Source organism: Caretta caretta, chromosome 13 (assembly GCF_965140235.1).
Source record: "Caretta caretta isolate rCarCar2 chromosome 13, rCarCar1.hap1, whole genome shotgun sequence".
Lineage (NCBI taxonomy): Eukaryota > Metazoa > Chordata > Testudines > Cheloniidae > Caretta > Caretta caretta.
The window spans coordinates 22,775,235-22,796,215 of record NC_134218.1 but is presented as its reverse complement, the minus strand read 5'-3'; the positions used below and the strand labels follow the sequence as shown (position 1 = coordinate 22,796,215).

The 20,981-nt window shown below is 42.4% G+C and overlaps 1 long non-coding RNA gene across 1 annotated transcript in view; it reads left to right on the top strand.

The window, feature by feature from the left end:
- The window catches only part of LOC142068732 (uncharacterized), a 211,079-nt gene that overhangs the window by 139,543 nt on the left and 50,555 nt on the right, over nt 1–20,981 (top strand). Inside the window, exons 3-4 of the long non-coding RNA XR_012664638.1 lie at nt 271–376; nt 1,064–1,146. This is a non-coding gene — a long non-coding RNA (uncharacterized LOC142068732). The remainder of the gene's footprint in view (nt 1–270; nt 377–1,063; nt 1,147–20,981) is intronic.

Genomic DNA, 20,981 nt, shown 5'->3' with positions numbered 1-20,981 from the left:
CTACATTGCTGTTTTTAGGATGCAAGCTCAATCAGAGCAAGCACGGGTATGTCTACCCAAGCTGAAAATTGCAGCTACATTGTAGACAAACCCTTAGCTCTGTTGTGTAAAAAGGATCACACTGGGCTTTTAATACTTTATATGGACTTACATTCTAGGCATATCATACTGACCGCACAATAATGCTGGGTTTTTTTTTTTTCCCCTTCCCCCAGTGAAAAACACATAATTCAGAGTATTTTCACTGTCAGTTCTGTTTGTTATTTTTAGGACTTGGCAGTGCCAGTGAGAAGGCGTTTCTGCCCTTGGCAAACTGGAAAATGTCTGTCTTTCTTAGCAGACAGTCATTCAGTCACTTAACCGTCTGCTTCCCTAGGTAAGTCCTGCTTTGTACTCCAGGCTTTGTACTCCAAACCCTCAGGCTTTGTACTCCAAAAGTATTGTAACTGCTGCCATGAGCTTTAGGCTGAGATGGTTTCAAAGAGGCCTAGGGGATTTGGATGCAGACTTCCTCTTAATTTTCAAAAGTGCCAAATCCCTTAGGGAACTTTGAAAATTTCAGTCTTAATTTATTTCTCGTACTCTCAGTATATATATATTTTTTTACACACACATATGTACTTGTTAAGTGGGATTTATGGGGTGCATAGGACCTCAGACTGGAGAGGAATGTTCTCTAGTTTATTATGCTTAAGTCATACAATCTTTTAATGTTTGCAATGTTGTTGTTGTAGTCATGTTGGTCCCAGGATGTGACACACGCAAGGTGGGGGAGGTAATATATTTCATTGGACCAACTTTGGTTGGTGAAAGAGACTAGCTTTCAAGCTCTCTGTAGCTCAAAGTCTTCTCTTTCACCAACAAAGGTTGGTCCAATCAAAGCTATTACCTCACCTACCTCGTCAGACTCTTTTAAAAACAGATCAAGATAAAGCCAAACTTAAAAGGTTAGCCTACCTATATGCACCTGCTGTGTCAGAAATACAACCCTAAAACATTATGCAAGTTCTGTTTCACTAATTTAACTCTCTAATTTCACTCACTTTGCTACAATTCTATCTAGTGATGCCGAGACACACATTGGAACCAACTTCAACATTTTACAGTGACTCTGTTGCAATATCGGAGTTGAAGAGAATGTTGCAGGTAAACTACCTCATTGTAATCCTGGGCCAGGTGTTCACATTTTGTTTTATACAAGTGTAGCTGTGCCTGTTACTCTGTAAGGGCTAAGTGCCCTTTTCTCTTCAGGCTTGTCTATGTGAGTATTCAAAGTCCCTGTGTAGCCAATTTCTTAGTCAAGATAAGCTAGTGCCTCAGTCTGGTGTCAGGCATACTGTGCTGCTGCAATTTGCTTTGTGACGATGCAGTGAATGAACAGCAGCATGGAGCACGCATAGGAAGTGCTATCATTGTATGGTATTTTCTGTTCACACTAACCACTCTAAATTCCCAATCCTGCAATCAGCTCCGCTACTGTGAACTGCTATGTGCGCGCAAGGGTCAACCCTGGCAGATCCAGTTGCAGGATTGGGGTCTAATTCCCAACATAAACAGCATGTGTATTTTGGTGGAAATTCTCATAAATGAACCTTTATTTTTTTCTAAAGAATTTGTGTGACAATTCTGATAGGTGGCTTCCAGTTTCAGAAAGAATTTGGGATCCCCAATCATGGCAATTAACAATACCATAAAATTATTTCCCCCTAAGCAGGCCATGGAAATAAGCACCTGCTCTTCTTCTCTGTGAAACTCTTCCAGGAGAACCCTACCTCATCTATAGCACTGCCTATGCATGTGCATATGTGTATGCGTGTGTGTCTCTGAGTGGTGTGTTTATGTCAAGTGACTTACATTGAGAGATGGGTATAGATTAAAATTAGGAGGGTAGTTATTGCGTTTTGATGTTTTCTTAGAAATTGATGCTATTCTTTCCCTCTCCCCTGAAGGTTGCCAGGAAATGCAGCATTTCACATAAATAAAACCAAACTTGCCCTCAAATTGATTTTGTGATCGGGACCATAGGATGTGTGTGAGGGGGTGAAGCGTTAAAATGCTAAAACATGCTTTAAAAATGTCACAATTATGTTCTGTTTAAAAAAAAATCAAGAGAAGAAATTGGTTCTGTTTTGAAGCTTGATTTCCTGCTTAGCTTTTGCTGTACAAACCTTTTAAATGGGATTCTTATTTGAAACTCAAAAGTTCCTCGCTGTCATTGGGTATGGAAATGAAAGCCCAAGGGTTCATTTGGTTAAGATGCTGTCATGATTGTACGGTACACTCTAAAGCAGTGGTTCTCAAACTTTTGCACTGGTGACCCCTTTCACATAGAAAGCCTATGAGTGTGGTTCCCCTCCCCCCTTTATAAATTAAAACCACTTTTTAATATATTTAACACCATTATAAATGCTGGAGGCAAAGCGTGGCTTGGGGTGGAGGCTAATGGCTCACGACCCCCCATGTAATAACATCACAACCCCCTGAGGGGTCCCGACCCCCAGTTTGAGAACCCCTGCTCTAAAGGCATGTCTTCACTGCACAGTTGGCACCAGAATGCGTGGAGCCACACGGTGTGTGAGGAGCCACACTGCAAAGCCCTGCATGAGTTATTGTGTCCTCACCTGTGTGGGGTGCTGTAACTTCTGGGGATATATCCCATGGTTCTTAGCACTGTAATAAGCTGAGCTGCTCTGATTCTATCCCGGAGAATCTGTCCATCTTTCTTGGGACTCTGAGGGGATTGTGGGAAGGCATTGGAGAACTGTCAGCACTCAAGTGATTTAGCCTGTGTCCTCACTGCAAAGTGGGTGGGTTGCTATATTAGAGACAAGGCACTTGTAGTGTTTACCGTGAGGTATCTAGAAGAGGTCAGCTCTGTATACCACCTGGGGTTTACCTCACAGTAAAGTCCAAGGGCCTTAGCTGCACGTGAGTTTTACAGAGGGATAACTAATGTGAGTTAGTTATCTCATAGTAAAAACAAATATTTGTAAGGAAGATAAGTGATTTAGTCTTTCTGTGCCTCAGTTAACCCATTTGTAAAATGGGGATAATAGTGCTTCCAAACTCCTTTATCAAAACTAGCTGAGCAAAACGAGTGGATTGACCTTAAATATTAATACAGGATGAGATAAATATTTTGCACATCTATAGGATCTTCCAACCTAGAACCTCAAAATGCATTAATAAGCAATACCTAACTGGCCCTTGTAACATCCTTGTGAGGAAGTTACGTATAATCTGCTCTTTACACTTGTGGTCCAACATCACACAATGAGTTGTTGGCAAAATAGAGCCCCAAAATCTTGATTTGGGGCCCAGTTATCTACTTCTTTTTTCCCTGAGTGCACCTACACCTGTACAAATAGTGTAGTGTGTTACACACACATTGCACAGGAGTAATTACTACAGAAAAAGTAAGCAGTGAAGTATCAGTCCTGACATCCCTCCTCTAAGCAGTAGACCACATTCCCTTTTTTACTACATTCAGTGAACAAGGGCTGCTTTTGTTTTCATTTGCCTTATCTTATGTCTCTCTGTCTCGAGCAATTCTCAATTTGCTTTGCATTGCACTAGCCTGGCATGAACAGCTGTAACCGCAGAGCACTCGTCATAGTTTAGGTGCTGGTTCCTAACAGGACAGCCCCAGTACAGCTGAAATCTCAAGTCTCACCACATCAGTTTCCCAGCTACATGGGGAAATCAAGTTTTAAGCTTATACGGATGTCCAGGGTCAGCATTTTGGTGCATTGAGTTGAGATTTGTCCCCAGACATGGCAAGTGCCTGGGGGGAAAAAAAAAGTACAAACTGTAGTGAATATAGTGCAGGTTGCCAAAAACTCAATTAGACCACCTTGTTGGCACAGGAAATCATTGCAGTTTGAATAATGGCTTCTCTTATTGCCTTTGAAAAGACACTATATAATGGATATATGCAGTCAGAAATAAAAGCTAAGGCAAATAATCTTAAATTCCAGCATTTCTCCCTTCAGCATCAGGCTTCATCTCAATTCAACTGCAAGGGTTCTTCACACCAAAGTAATCTTACAATACATAAAGTAACAGGGAACAGACATACGTCCGATCTCAAATCTGCATTACTCAAGAGATCAGGATGATGTTCTTCTGCCAACATTCAGACCATATCATCCCTACATCTCACACTGAGTTTCACTGGCTTCCCCTCTCTTCATTGACTTCCCTTCTTCCACATCAAGCTTCTTGCCTTTACTTTCAAGGCTATGCACAACTCTGCCCCTTCCTAGTTACCTGCTGTCATTCCATCCTATATGCTCCCCCTCTACCCTATCTAATTTTTGTTTCTTCTGATGTTGATTCTTAACACATTCCCTTAGGCTTATAAACTAGGCTTCCACTTAATGTGTGGCTACTCTTCAGTCCTTTTCTCCCTTTAGTGCTGCCACAGGGACCATGCAATGCTGATTTCTTCCCCAAGACCGTCTTTGCACCTTCTCACACTTGAACTGTACTTGCCCAAGTTAGAGCGGGGAGGCTAGCCAGTGGTTAATGGCAGGTCTTGTGCTTAGCTGAGCATAGACTGCCATTCCACTGGACTCTGTCAGCGGAGGTGGTTCTTCCACCATGCATACCGGTTTGGGGCAGGGTACAGAATTGGCCCTTGGTTGGTATATCCAGAGCTATTAATATGGACCATAGGCAGCAGCTGTGCAAGGGGAGCTGGAGGAGAGCCTCATTAGCAAAGGCATAACAATTAAGACCTGGTTTTATAGAATTAGCTATGCAAAAATGGGTGCTAAATTTGTGCCCCACAATTGTACATGCAAATTACCACTTAAATGTCTAAATGGGCACTTGCAAGTGAAATCATTGTCCTGGTACATTCAATCTAGGTGCATACACACTCTTGTGTAAGCAGAAAAGGAGTACTTGTGGCACCTTAGAGATTAACCAATTTATTTGAGCATGAGCTTTCGTGAGCTACAGCTCACTTCATCGGATGCATACCGTGGAAACTGCAGTAGACATTATATACACACAGAGACCATGAAACAATACCCTCCCACCCCACTGTCCTGCTGGTAATAGCTTATCTAAAGTGATCATCAAGTTGGGCCATTTCCAGCACAAATCCAGGTTCTCTCACCCTCCGCCCCCCCCCCCCCCACAAACTCACTCTCCTGCTGGTAATAGCCCATCCAAAGTGACCACTCTCTTCACAATGTGTATGATAATCAAGGTGGGTCATTTCCAGCACAAATCCAGGTTCTCTCACTCCCTCAGCCCCTCCAAAAAACCACACACTCAAACTCACTCTCCTCCTGGTAATAGCTTATCAAAAGTGACCACTCTCCCTACAATGTGCATGATAATCAAGGTGGGCCATTTCCAGCACAAATCCAGGTTTTCTCACCCCCCCCCCCCCACCCCCATACACACACAAACTCACTCTCCTGCTGCTAATAGCTTATCTAAAGTGATCATTAAGTTGGGCCATTTCCAGCACAAATCCAGGTTTTCTCACCCTCCGCCCCCCCCACCACACAAACTCACTCTCCTGCTGGTAATACCCCATCCAAAGTGACCACTCTCTTCACAATGTGTATGATAATCAAGGTGGGCCATTTCCTGCACAAATCCAGGTTCTCTCACCCCCTCACCCCCCTCCAAAAACCACACACACAAACTCAATCTCCTGCTGGTAATAGCTTATCCAAAGTGACCACTCTCCCTACAATGTGCATGATAATCAAGGTGGGCCATTTCCAGCATAAATCCAGGTTTTCTCACCCCCCCACCCCCATACACACACAAACTCACTCTCCTGCTGGTAATAGCTCATCCAAAGTGACCACTCTCCCTACAATGTGCATGGTAATCAAGGTGGGTCATTTCCAGCACAGATCCAGGCTTTCTCACACCCCCCACTCTCCAAGTTTAAATCCAAGTTTAACCAGAACGTCTGGGGGGGGGGGTAGGAAAAAGCAAGGGGAAATAGGCTACCTTGCATAATGACTTAGCCACTCCCAGTCTCTATTTAAGCCTAAATTAATAGTATCCAATTTGCAAATGAATTCCAATTCAGCAGTTTCTCGCTGGAGTCTGGATTTGAAGTTTTTTTGTTGTAAGATAGTGACCTTCATGTCAGTGATTGCGTGACCAGAGAGATTGAAGTGTTCTCCGACTGGTTTGTGAATGTTATAATTCTTGACATCTGATTTGTGTCCATTTATTCTTTTACGTAGAGACTGTCCAGTTTGACCAATGTACATGGCAGAGGGGCATTGCTGGCACATGATGGCATATATCACATTGGTGGATGTGCAGGTGAACGAGCCTCTGATAGTGTGGCTGATGTTATTAGGCCCTGTGATGGTGTCCCCTGAATAGATATGTGGGCACAGTTGGCAACGGGCTTTGTTGCAAGGATAGGTTCCTGGGCTAGTGGTTCTGTTGTGTGGTATGTGGTTGTTGGTGAGTATTTGCTTCAGGTTGCGGGGCTGTCTGTAGGCAAGGACTGGCCTGTCTCCCAAGACTTGTGAGAGTGTTGGGTCATCCTTCAGGATAGGTTGTAGATCCTTAATAATGCGTTGGAGGGGTTTTAGTTGGGGGCTGAAGGTGACGGCTAGTGGCGTTCTGTTATTTTCTTTGTTAGGCCTGTCCTGTAGTAGGTGACTTCTGGGAACTCTTCTGGCTCTATCAATCTGTTTCTTCACTTCTGCAGGTGGGTATTGTAGTTGTAAGAAAGCTTGATAGAGATCTTGTAGGTGTTTGTCTCTGTCTGAGGGGTTGGAGCAAATGCGGTTGTATCGCAGAGCTTGGCTGTAGATGATGGATCGTGTGGTGCGGTCAGGGTGAAAGCTGGAGGCATGTAGGTAGGAATAGCGGTCAGTAGGTTTCCGGTATAGGGTGGTGTTTATGTGACCATTGTTTATTAGCACTGTAGTGTCCAGGAAGTGGATCTCTTGTGTGGACTGGACCAGGCTGAGGTTGATGGTGGGATGGAAATTGTTGAAATCATGGTGGAATTCCTCAAGGGCTTCTTTTCCATGGGTCTAGATGATGAAGATGTCATACACACTGTGAAAAGAGTGGTCACTTTGGATGGGCTATTACCAGCAGGAGAGTGAGTTTGTGTGGTGGGGGGGGGCGGAGGGTGAGAAAACCTGGATTTGTGCTGGAAATGGCCCTACTTAATGATCACTTTAGATAAGCTATTAGCAGCAGGAGAGTGAGTTTGTGTGTGTATGGGGGTGGGGGGGGTGAGAAAACCTGGATTTGTGCTGGAAATGGCCCACCTTGATTATCATGCACATTGTAGGGAGAGTGGTCACTTTTGATAAGCTATTACCAGCAGGAGAGTGAGTTTGTGTGTGTGGTTTTTTGGAGGGGGGTGAGGGAGTGAGAGAACCTGGATTTGTGCTGGAAATGACCCACCTTGTATGCATCCGATGAAGTGAGCTGTAGCTCACGAAAGCTCATGCTCAAATAAATTGGTTAGTCTCTAAGGTGCCACAAGTGCTCCTTTTCTTATTGTGAAGAGAGTGGTCACTTTGGATGGGCTATTACCTGCAGGAGAGTGAGTTTGTGGGGGGGGGGGCGGAGGGTGAGAAAACCTGGATTTGTGCTGGAAATGGCCCAACTTGATGATCACTTTAGATAAGCTATTACCAGCAGGACAGTGGGGTGGGAGGGGGTATTATTTCATGGTCTCTGTGTGTATATAATGTCTACTGCAGTTTCCACGGTATGCATCTGATGAAGTGAGCTGTAGCTCACGAAAGCTCATGCTCAAATAAATTGGTTAGTCTCTAAGGTGCCACAAGTACTCCTTTTCTTTTTGCAAAGACAGACTAACACGGCTGTTACTCTGAAACCTGTCTTGTGTAAGCAATACTGAATTTTCCCCAGCAGGGAGTCACTTACCTACATCACAAGGCAATGGCACAAAATGCTTTGTCTGATTATTTTAAAATCATGCACAGATGTAGAAATATTCCACTAATCCTGTACTATGGTATTTTCCAGGGCTTCATTCTGAACCTCAATATAACATGTCAGATGGCAGAGCCCTTAACACTGAAAAATCACTGCTCTGATTGGACTTGAATCATATGGATCAACCGTCAGCATTCAATGAGCACCAGGAGCTGCAGCTCAATAAGCAATAGAGGTCCCAGTGACCCTGATATAGGATACCCATCCATCATAGAGTGATTGATACTGCACCCAGGGGTACCATGAGGAGTCAGACCCCCCAAGTGAGAAAGTTAGATTGCTTTACTGAATGGTTTTAAATGTAGGAGGGAAAACCTGATCACTTACAAACAAGAAAGAAACCTTTAAACAATATTGCAATTCTTTATGGAATCAATGGTTTAAGGCAACCTGCCAGAAATGGTCTATACACAAACCCTATTGTCAGACTCTGGGAATGAGGCATCTATTGTCTGAGCGTTGCTTTGAAAGTAGATCTGTTCACATATTTTGCAAATTAACTTGCTGTGGAACCTCTGGTTTTATGTAGGGTGACTGAGAACTATCTTTGAGAGGTAACTATAGAAGTGCAAAGTGGTGGCATGTTCTGTAGACATGCCACCATCAGGAGTGTTAGGGAAGATAGTGGAGACAATGAGGAAGGTTTGGTTTTCAGAGACTACATATCCCAATGTGCAGTTCCCCATCTTGGTTAGAGTGGCCTTCTCCATTGGCTCTTTACATGAAGTCCACTGTTATGTTGCCAACACCCAAAGGAGGAGGGATAGCCCTTACGCCTTTGAGCACAAAAGTATTTTAGGCTTTGGGCAAGTTGTCAATGACTCACTCCATGGGGCAAAGTTTGGGCATCCCTGTGGTTCAGAGCATAATTTGAACCAAAATGCATTATTGGCTCTTACGGCAAAAATGCTAGTGCTTTTGCCATCGTTTATTTCTGGTAATACCTCTCATTACAATGGGCCAGATTCATCCCCAGTGACTCTGCCTCCACTGACTTGAAAGAAGTTAAAACACAATATATCAGGCCTGCTGTGTGAGATGAAAGCTTTCAAACAGATTTTGCCTTTTATCTTGAAACCAGTCCATTCATTTTTCATGCCTGCAATTCTTCTCCATTAACACTTGCTTCCTGCTCTACAGCATGGCAGTCACAGCAGTGAAATAGGTTCCTCCAGTTCTCTGAATTTCACACATTTGCCATTTGTCTTGTGAATTTTGTTAGCCAATTTCATTTTTCTGCCAAATGTACCTTTTGTGTGTGTGTATTATAAACTCTAAATAAGACCAGTCACTTAGCATGAATGTTGAAAGTAGAGGTGCATTGCCAGTGGAGATGTCAGGGATGGCTAATACCTATGATAGTTCAAGTACTTCTGAACACTTGAGGCCAGACTGTGTATTCTTGCCTTGCTTTAGTTACCACAGTGACATGGCATTGGGCACTTCTCAGGGAGATAATGACTAGCAGTTATAACCCTTTAAAAACCTTGTGGGCACCAGCTTTTCATTTATTTTCCTTGATAATTTATTTATCCAGGAAAGTTCAGCTCAGTTCACATACACCATCTGGAAGTCTGTGTGGTCCAGATTTTTGCCCAAGTGTTCCATCCGGGCAGACTGAAACTCAAGAAGGTGAAAGTGACTTGCCTGAGGTCAGGGTGTGGGTGACACAGCTAGGTTAGAACCCTTGTGTTGCCCAGCCCTTGGCTATGTAACCACGGCCTGTTTTAAGCCTAATGTGCCTTCTTCCAGGAAATGTTTTTTCTGAAGCTTTTAAAGGAAAGGAATACATCAGAGTTGTAAAAGTATTTAACAAATATTCAGGGGGGTGGAGATAGCCTTGGTTGTCTGGAGCTGTGTTTTTGACTTCCACGCTTCACGTGGGCCAGGCATTTCTTTCTACCAGGGGCACCAAAATCTACTGGAAACAGTCCCAGTGCAATATGACAGGACCTTGAGTTTTTAATGTTCTGATCTTGTCCTGAATTCTCCCCGACCCAAGCCCTTTACACCCGGCACAGATGAGAGAGTGGGAAAGAGAAGACATGAAAAGGGAATTGGCTGTATTTCTTTGTCCACTGTGATGAAAGTACTGTCCACCCTGATGCATGGCTTGCTGGTCAGCACGGATGTATAGTTCACAATTTATTTGGGAGCCCAGGGCTCTCCTTAGCTGTATATTCAAAGCAAGTCTAAGTTTCTTAGTGAAACTGGTAAATAAATTGGGCTGCATATCTCTGTTCCCCTTCCTTCCAGCACCATTTTGGGCATTTGTGGAACACTGAAAGAGGTAAAAGGCGCAAAATGAGTTTGTTAGTACTCAGGAATGAAAGCTCTTCCTTCCAAGTTTTTAAAGGTGCAGTAACTGCTGATTTTTTCTCCCCATAGGGGGTCAAAGGAGTACATCTGCTAGCCAATGAGGCATGGAAGAATGCCTTAGGAACAGGTGTTCTTGCAGAGTGTATAGAAACACCCCCCCCCCCTTTTTAACATGCAAATAGAATAAAGAATGGACTGTGACACCATCTCCAACCCCCGGACAATTTTTCACCCTTCACAAAGCTGAGTGTACCACTTTAAAGACCCACCTACACAAATTACCCTGAGTGAGTATGCCATGCATTGAAAGTAAAGCTATATGCTGTGGTGACAGAGAGCTATGGAGCTACTTCTGCACAGTTATTGGATAAAGATCCATCACCAGCTGACTGATATGTGACCCACAGGTACCACATATGTTACCTAATGACCAGTCACTTAATTATAGACTAGGTGACATGTTTATAAGGGTGAACTTTGGAGTGCTATTAGAGAATGGACAGATGAACTATACCAGAGCCCTCCGGGTAGATTTCACCCAGCTTCTTCTGCCTCTGTGGACCCATTACACAGTAATTAGGGTGATTTTTAAGTAGGATGCAAGGAGTTAAATGACTAACCTTATTATTGCTTCATTTATCACTGTGGTAAGTGCTGCTTTGGGGGAGGTGAATTGGGAGAAAGAAAGTGAGAGATAAAGAAAGGGAAGAGAAGCTGCAGTGAAAAGTCCCTTTTCCCATTAGTCTATATGAGGAGAGTGAGCACTTACAGAATGGTGGAGGCTTCTCAGATGCTGAGACAGGACGAAGCCTGAGCAAGTTAACTCTTTGTTCTTGCTATTGAAATGTCAGTGACATGGTGACTGTAGCCTGACAGTGTTATGTGGTAATTGGGTTCTGACATGAATAACCTGCACAGGAACTTGTAGAGCTTTGTGCAGATTTCGCAAAATTATTTATCAAATAATTTAAAAATCTCATGAAATTAATCAAATAAAATATTTAATTTTGGGGCCATTTGATCAGCTCTTGTGGGAAAGGGATGGATTTGTAGTTAAGGCAGGGTATTGGAGGGTCAACAGGCCATGATTCAATCCCCAGCTCTGTCACACATCTCCTGTGTGATCATGGGCAAGTCACTTAGCCTCTCTGTGCCTGACTTCCCCATCTGACAACTGGGGTGTTGTGATTATAAATTCAGTGATATTACATTCAGGGCTCTGGTACAAAACAGATGGGAGCTATTTAAGTACATAAAATAACAGGAACGTGGAATTTACCATATTGTGTCACACCTGTAGACCCTGAGCTCCACCACTCTGCCTGTGGCAGTGGGGGGTACCTACTGCTTTAAAGGAAAGTGGGCCCCTCCCCTTTATGTGTAGTGGCGTATGAAGGAAGAATTAATTGTATGTCCTGGAAGCATGAGCCCTTACCTTAATTAGCATAGCTATGCAATTTATTAGTGGTAATAAAATTATCCTGCCCTCCTTAAAATCCAGCCAGAACATTTGATTCAGCAACTAAGCTATTTGACTCGGTCCACTGTTGCTTTCCCCTTATCTTGATCACAGCATAGTTACTTTTAAGGGGTCATATTGTGCCTTCATTCCCATCCCTGGGCACAGAAGGGCCAATAAGCATCAGAACAGTGTTTATTTCTGTGTGGCACTGGGCTGCTGGAAGCAAGTGGAGGGAGCCTTAACAGCAGGCTTTCCTTTGCTTTGTGGTATGGGACTGGTTGGGTGTGGGGCAAGGGTGGTGGGAGGGTGACTGGAAGTCAGCTTTTCAGACGCACCAACACCACTACCAAGGCAAGGGAGGGCTGCAGCCACTGCAGTGCCACTCACTTACCATGGTGTGGGAGGAAAGATTCCATCCTCTCTGACCCCTGCAGAGCCCCACCCCTCCCCACACTGTACCCGAGCCCACTTACTCAAGCTTGGTGCAGGGACCAGGATTTTGCCCTATGTGCCACAAACCATAATTCATGATCTATAACAGCGGTAATTCCTTTCCAACCCTTCCCTTGCCTAGTTAATAGCTTTTCTTGTGCATATTCAAGTGAAAAAGTCAAATATTCCCCATTACTGCCAATGACTTTTGTCTGGGTGACTGTGGAAACATTTACCTTTTTACACAGCTTTGTTAGTTTGGCAGTTTTTAAATTTTAAAGTCGCTTTCATCTTTCTAATTAGTTACATGCAGATTTTGATAGTGCTGGGTGTGCCTCTCTCATTAGTCTGGTTTTACCATGTAATTACCCTGAAAATGAACAATACTTATGTGAGGTTTGTAACATGGAGTCATGTGAAGGAGTCATTGCACCGAACTCTGCAGCTATTTATTTGCCAAATATCTAGGCATGTAACTGTGGATTTTCATTGATGTACTTAATGGGTTTTATTAATTTACATAGTCAGCAACCTGCTGTTTTCAAATAGCAGTAATGATAAGGAGAAGGAAGGAATTGTGGGAGGGGCCTAGTTTGCTCTCCAGGAGAAAATAATCTTTTGGGGTTTGTCTACACTTGAAAGTTAACTTGGATGAAAGTAGAGTGCGAATTTAAAGCACAAAACCTATTCCAGAATAACTCCATGTGTGAACACACTAATTCCAGAAAAAGTGTTTTGTTTTCTGGTTGGTGCAATCCATTTCCAAAGTAGATTAAGCTAAACAAGGCACTCCTCTTCTGAAATAAGAGTGTCCACATGTGGAGTTATTCCAGAATAGCTAATCTGGAATACCTCCATGAGCAGACAAGCCCTCATACCTTGGGCCAGACTTGCAAGCAAGCTAGGTGTAAAATTACTTGCCTACTGTTACTTGCACAATTGCTGTAATTGCACAAACACATTGGATAACTGCAGGTACAAATGGACCTCTCTGATAATTTGCAGGACCCAGTTTGCATATTTGGTTATTCCAACTGTGCCACAAATAGATGTACAACTACACATGCTATTACACACACCTAATTGGTTTGAAAATCTGTGCCCTTTGGCACGGTGACAAAACTGCTGAGGCAAGTGAAACATTGGGCCTCAGTGTGTGAGGTGCTAAATGGCTCACAAGATGCACTGAGCCATTCATGTCCATTGATTTCACTGGGAACTCTTAATATTCAGAAGAGTCTCTCAGCACACTGCAGGATCAGCCTCTTTGGGAGGAAAGAGGAGAAGAGCATTGACACAGAAAGCAATGGCTCTTGGCAGCAATTTTTTTCTATTGCCACAGCATTTACTGTGAACGCTTAAAGGTGTGAGAACCTTTTGGAAGTTCTCTTTGCCCTTCGCTGGTTGGAAATTTCTCTTTATGAAAATCTTGATGGAAAAGTTAAATGTTAACAAAATGTTTTCAGAAATTTCCCCTCCCTCTGAAAAAACATGCTAAAATACCCAGCTGAGGCATCGACGAAGCAAAACAGTGAGAGCTAAATTAGTTTTGTGTTCACTTCAAGATCAAAATGTGCACACAGGTCTTGCTCCCTTTAATGTACAGTTCTTAGGTGTGGTATATTTTTCTTAAAATTGTGGCTTTTCCTTTTTTTCTAAGAGTGAAAAAAATACAGCTGCTCAACATAATCATGGACTGTTAACATAATGTTTTTTTGTTTTTTTTTCTTAATGTGCATCTCTTCTTCCTTGAGGTATTTCACGGAAGCTTTGACCATGTTTTCCCTTGATTGAGGATTTCATAGTTTGAATTCTTCCCAGATTTATATGGTCAGCAGTGGTTTCTTTAAATGGTGGAAAATATTTGCAACAAAGGGAATCATTTTAAAGATGCAAGAACCCAGATTCATTGGATCCCTGGGTAATTGAGTATGTGGCCATCTTTGGTCAAATTTCAGTTCATGTATTTAATAAATCTGATGGGAGCAGTTAAAGGAGAGTGAAATGTTTTTCCTTTTCATTGTTTTCCTGTCTTTTTTTCATGCACTGGCAATTGGGCATTGGTACTATGGATCCTTAAATGTAAGTCATGCTATTATCTGCCTTACTCCAAACAAATTAGAGAGAGAAGGTAAGCGAGGTAATATCTTTTCTTGGACCAACTTCTGTTGGTGAGAGAAACAAGATTTCGGACTTACACAGAGCTCTCCTTCGGATCTGGGAAACATACTCAGAGCGTCACAGCTAAATACGAGGTGGAACAGATTTCTTAGTCCAAATAACAGGTTTCAGAGTAGCAGCCGTGTCAGTCTGTATCCGCAAAAAGAAAAGGAGGACTTGTGGCAACTTAGAGACTAACCAGTTTATTTGAGCATAAGCTTTCGTGAGCTACCGCTCACTTCATCGGACACATTCCAAATAAGTTAATCATAGAGGTGTGCAAGTTGTGCTTAGGTTCACGGGGGCCTGTCTGAACTTTTTCTTCAGTTTCACATCATAGCAGTTTCCCAGTGTGTTTCTTTTTGGTTCCAGTGAAGCCAAAATTTTAAATGAAAACCCAACCAAGCTTATAAACCTTAGTTTTGAAGAAAAACCATAAGTCAGCCTTGGTTTGTTTCAAAAGAATGGGTTGGGTTCACGATCACTAGTAAACTGGGCATTGACCTTCCAGTGAGTTCTAGGTTTCTAGGGAACTATGAAACAAGGGTTTCTTGGTTCTTAGTTTCATTGCAGACATTTCACAGTACTCTAGCTAAACCCTTTGACAGCACATGTCAGCATGACTTCCTAGTGTTCAAACCACTGTGCGGTATGTATGCCTTATGCTAGATGGGAGGGAATCCTTTCTTTAGCTGACATTGTGGGCAAATATAGTCTATTAGGGCTGTTTCTCCTGACACTTAAATTAGTTTACACTAGTGTAACTCCAGTCACTTATTTACTTCCCCTATAGATAGAATAAGGTATTTTGGATGCCACTGTGTTGTTCCTCTGGGTAAATAATGACTTTTTAAAAGACATCCACTGTGGTGATGTAACTTCTAGAGCTGGTTGGAAACTCTTTTCCCTTGTGAAGGATTTTGACTTTTCATCAAAAACTTTTCGGTTTTTAGCCACACAAAAGCAAAAAGCTTTGTCCTAAAACTGCGAATTTTTTTCCCCAGCAAAGTTTAATCAGAAATTTTTCGAACAGCTCTGGTAACTTCCTTCTGATAAAGATCAAAATGTTCTCTGGGAGAAAATAATCACGTGGCACCTCTGAAAATTAGGTTGATATATAAAAGGTGTATTTGGTATCTGTTAATATGTCTCACATTAACAGTAAACTAACACAATTTTCGTGGCTAACACTGTGGTTTATATTGCTGTGTATGTGTCATGTGCCCTTCAGCTGTGACTGTGGAACACTAAGACATCCCAAGATGTGTGTGCAACTAAGAGAGTTGTATAGCCTGTCTCATTTACAAATGTCCACCAAGAAGATGCTATTTCCCATGCTGTAAAAGCGGCAATGAAGTGGCAGCAGAGGATGCATGTCTTAGTCTCACAGTTGGCTGGGCAGCGCTAGGGCAGTGCCAAGAAACCTGTAACATGAAGACTGAAACACACGTCGTACCACCAGGAAATTCCATGGCTGAACTGAAGGCTGGTACCCAGGAACTTTTGGGTTGGGAAATTAATTTCAGATGGCTCTGAAATCTGCCTGCTGAATAAATAGTCTGCATATCCCAAAGCGAGCATGTAATTTAAAACAGCGTGGGGCATTCAGGGAATTAAAGGTAAAAATGAAAAAAAGTAACTTGAAACTGATTTAAAGAATAAAACGCAAGGCCTGACATGTCGACAGGAACATTCAGGCAGTTATCAAGTCCAAGGGTGTCAATGAAATAATTAAAAGCATATGGTATAAAATTGCTGTGGCTGCTGTGATAGACATGGGGTTGCCCTATAGACACTGTGGTACTTTTATATAACAACATAAACATTAAGAGTGAGCCGGGACTCAGAGGAACTCTGTATTGGTCCCTCCCTTGTTATTTTAAATACAGCACTTCTTTCTCATGGCCTCTTTGTTCTTGCACTGGAAAGGAAAACAGTGTTACATTTGCGCCTACTATCTAATTGGGAGAGAGATGACAAAAAGAATGGAGACAGGGAAAGTGAGACAACTGTAATTGAATGGGCAAAGGACAGGCACTTCAGCGGTGAGGCTACTGGGACTTCTGCTCTCTCATTTAGAGTTCAGACCTGTGCTGCTTCGTTGAGGGAAGACCCTTTCCCATTTGTTCTTCCTTCCTTATTTAGAAGCAGTCTTAAAATGACCTGATAACCCTTAAAAATGTCGTGACTTCAAAGTCAATCTCTTGGGCCCAGCCACAGGTTTGGAATTGAGTGTTCTGTATGGAGTTGATTGAAAAAATTTGGCAGAAACTTCCTTTTATTGTAGTGGGCTGATCTTTTCCCCCCTGCAGTACTGAGCATCTTCCACTCCAGTTGATGTCACCCAACATATTTCACCATTGCTTTGCCATCCTCCCCACCTCTGTCTTGTCTTTCTGTTGTCTTGGCTGGAGATTGCAAGCTCTTTGGAGTGGAGGGAAATGCTGATGACCTTCAATCCTTTTTTAAACACCCATTGACGTCTTCAGTGGTGTTGTCAGGGGTCCTGTTTTGAGGCTTCTGCTGAGGGGCAACAAGGTTGGCTCCCTCTCCACTAAATGTTTTGGGCAAGTATCTTTGCGCAGAAGCACAGGAAACCCTTTTCCTCTCATTGCTTCCACTGCTGCACGCTAGCCCTCTAACTCTGGAGCTGTGTCATCCCAGAGCATGCCAGACCCAGGGGAATGCCTCATTCTTAGCAGCCAACCATTGTCTGATTGAATTTGGAAAATACTCAGCTGGCTGTAGAGCACCTCTGTTCCTGCTATTCAGCAGATGTGGTGTTTGAATGTGCAATCCCCACTGTGCAATGTGATATGTAAGCCTGTCTGTAGAGCTAGATGTTGGGCTGCAATATGGATGTCAGAATTTGAAATGCGCGGCTCCATGGTTCTCGAAGCTTTGCCACAAAGGAAACTTGTCTCATACTGTAAGCAGTATCCCCTGTGCAGTAAATATAACTGCTAGTAAAATCCATTTTCACCCTGTTTTGGAGCTGTAACAAGAGGCATGGCTAAGGAGACTAGGCTTGGATGTGAACCAAGCCTACATTAGGATTATTAAAACTAGGTTAATTATAACTGTTGGAAGCATCTGGGAAACCCTGAATATTAGAGAGAAGCAGAATGCATAGATTTAACCTTTGCTGTAAACCATCTAACCCTCCTGATTCTGAATTTTTATCAATTTGTTGAAATGAGCTTCCAATCTGTTCTGTATTGATCATTAACTCCATGTCAATAATGGCTGTTGTAAAGGTGAGCCAAGCCTGCTATTCAGGTTAATAGAATTCATGTCATATTAAAACAAGGGGACAAAATCGTGTGTGTGTGTGTGTGTGTGTGTGTGTGTGTGTGTGTGTGTGTGTACAGGGTGTTTGATCTATCTGTGTAAAAATTTCAAATCCAGTTGACTAAAGTTTCATAGAAGGGAGGGGTTGGCAGTATTTGTAGTGTCACATACAGTACGATAGACATGTGTCCCTCCATATATTTCACAAAAGCTATGTTAGAAATGTATTTTTGAGTTTTTCCAAAATGTTTTTGGGACTATTTCTTGTATCCTTCCATCTGCAAAGCCAGGTGTTTTAGTTACCATGAGTCCAGCTGCACAGGACTCAGATGGAGAGAGAAATTAAAATCAATTAAAAACCAGTCTTTAAATGATCCTTTAAAAATGCCATGACTTCAAAGTCAATACCTCGTTCACTGCCACAGGTAGAAGTGAGTGCTGTGTGCAGAGTTGGTTGAACATGTTTGGTTTCAACGCTTTAGTGGAAAGTAGCTTTTCAACTGAAGAGAAATTGTGATTAAAAAATGTCCCCATTTCTGGAAATATTCTGGTTTTTCCATTGGAAAATCTGATAATTTTGGGTTTAAAATGAAACATTTTGGTTTTCTTTGCCCCCCTAAATTGGTTCGTGGTTTGTGGGTTTTTGTTGTTGTTGTTTTTTTGACAAACATGAAAAATGTAGAAGAAAATGTTGTTTGAAAACTAACTTATTTTTTCATTAAAAGTTTTCCTGGGGAGGAGGTAGAGAACCTTTTCCTATGCATCTCTAGCTGTGTCTCCCACTGAAATGCTGGGAATCAAGCTCCTTTCTGAGCTCCTTTCAGTTCTACCTCTGCAGCTTCATGAAACAGTGGACATTAAATAAGTCACTTATACAGCATTGAACACGGCTCATTCTGGCCTTTGGGTTTCCACAAATGGGGGAAAATATATTTTGTGGTAAAACCAGAGGCAGCTGTTTGAAGCTAGCCAGCGGGCTGGAATGTTGGCGTGAGTCTCTAAATGGAGACGGATTAGTGGGCCGAGGGCAGATGAGACCATCAAAGGTATATGATACAGCAGGGAGCTTTTGCACGTCTTTGCAATTTATCACATGGCTATCAGCATCATTATGTGGTTTGTCTGTTGTATTTGGATATGTCTGTATATAACCTTCTATGGAGTCTAAGGGGAGTTTTGGATCAGTGCCCACTGTGCAGCAGTTACTCAGTCACTACTTTCCCCCCCCCCCTCCTTTTTTGAGCTTTCAATTTATTAAGAAATTACAGAAGGAGCTAAAGATAGCAAACCGGTGGTTCCCTCCAAACTGAAAGATGCTTCATTTAGATTAGTCTTGATTAGGATCCTTCTTTCATTGCTAACTATACATAACACGAGCACAGCATCTTTCATTCAAGAATCTCAAAGCTGCTTTACCTAAAGGTACTCTCTAAGGCCTTCTCACCCCTGGGAGGCAGATAGCTTATGCATCTGTAAAATGGGTATAAGAAGTCAAAAGTGTTGATTTTATCCCCCCACCCAGGAAAGACACCCAGCGCATGTGGAAAACATGTGAACTGAAGCCATGAATCCTGTCTTCCAATCCCTCTCATTAACCAGCAGATCATCTACCCTTTTGGCTGGAAATGCTGGAAGCAGCATGTCATGTCTGGAATTTGTATTCACAAAGGAAATTCTGCTGTTAAATGCAGAACTTGAAACTATAATATAGTACCCACTCTTTCCTGGACCGCATCTATGACCCACTGAGCTATGCAGTCCAGTGGCAGGCTTCTGGTCACTTCAAACAATAGTTAATACAGTCAATTCTGGGGTCAAATGCTTCAACTGTACAACTGCACACAGTAACACAACAGAAGAGTTCATTCCTTGCCTGTCCTAATATATCTAAATTGAAATTGACCAGGATATCAGACACAGCACCCTTAGACTTACAAGATGTGCCATGATGCCTTTTAAGTGTTGGAGATGTTAGTTTTACATCTCATTCAAGAGAGGATAGCCCTTCCTGCCCTGTGCCTCCAATACCATGTTGAGTTGATGGTTTAGTATTATATTGTGGGGGAGGGGTGGGGTGAAGCACTAGCTGTTGAATCTAGAAGGCCACTCTTTACAGCACCAAAGAGTTTATTGGCGTTCTCCCACGAGTACTGACCTGGCTTGATAATGGTTAGTTTGTAAGGTCTGACAGGAGCTCCGCACATGGCACTGTGGGCTAAGCATGCATATAGCAATAAATATATAAACATCTGGTCTGCATATTATCAACATAATGTACATTAGCACTAAGTAGGGTGAGCCCAGGTTAGATTTCAGATAATCTGTGGAAAGAGTTAATTAATTGTGAATCGTTTTTACTGAAAGCCCAAGGTGGAGAGCCCTGTGGTAACACAGTCACCCCAGCAAATCAATGTTTCATTAGCATGTCTATGGGTGATATCTGTTCTGTTTTGCACATAAAATGAAACAAAAGCTTTCATCTCCCTCACTATCTCTTGCCCTGCCATTGAGAAGTAATAAATTGCTTTGTTCATTTAAATCTGAAAATGCCAGCGGTGTAATCCTCTCCCCACCCCCCACCCCCTTGCCTTTTGTGTTAAAGTTCCTGATTGGTTAGGAAGACAAAATAGTAAGGCAAATGGTTTGGGTTTTTTTAATATATTTACTCAGGTTGGGCCTTACATTTTTCATGTAACACTTTGAGCCTTTCAAAAATGTTTCCCTTTTTTGCAGGTGCAATTTTTTTACAGTAAAAATTTCACCTGTTTTTTGCAGCCCGAGTACTCACCCTTCTGCTCTAACTTAATCATGCCCTCAGTCAGATAGCTGAAGGCACAATTGAACTAAAAGCCCAATTTTGTCAGTGCAATTTTCTACACTTCCAAAATGTGGCCGTTAGTGTTAGTTGTAATTTTATCCGGATAGCATTTATCGCAGACAGTGCAAGTGGTACATCTGATGAAGCTTTGCTTGAAATGCTCTAGATAAATACATAATGGGAACAAATAATTCCAAGGGGGAAGGGGGTGATTTTGTTGTATTTGTTGTATTGTTGATCAGCAGCTAGTTTGTATTCCTATCATTCCTACTGCAATTAATAGAGCACTTGTCTATCCCCAGCTTCTAGATTTTCGTAGCCTACACTCTCATACCCCATCCGGGTTTTGGAGATGCTGAAACTGTAAATATCAACAGCATTGTATTTAATTATCCTAACCAAAAGTTAATCTCATAAACGTAATCACTATTTAAGACCACGCCTTGTTTGCCTTACTTACTCAAGTAGTTCCATTGGGCCTGTTTCTGTTCTGGCACACTGGTATAAATCAGGGTAAATTCT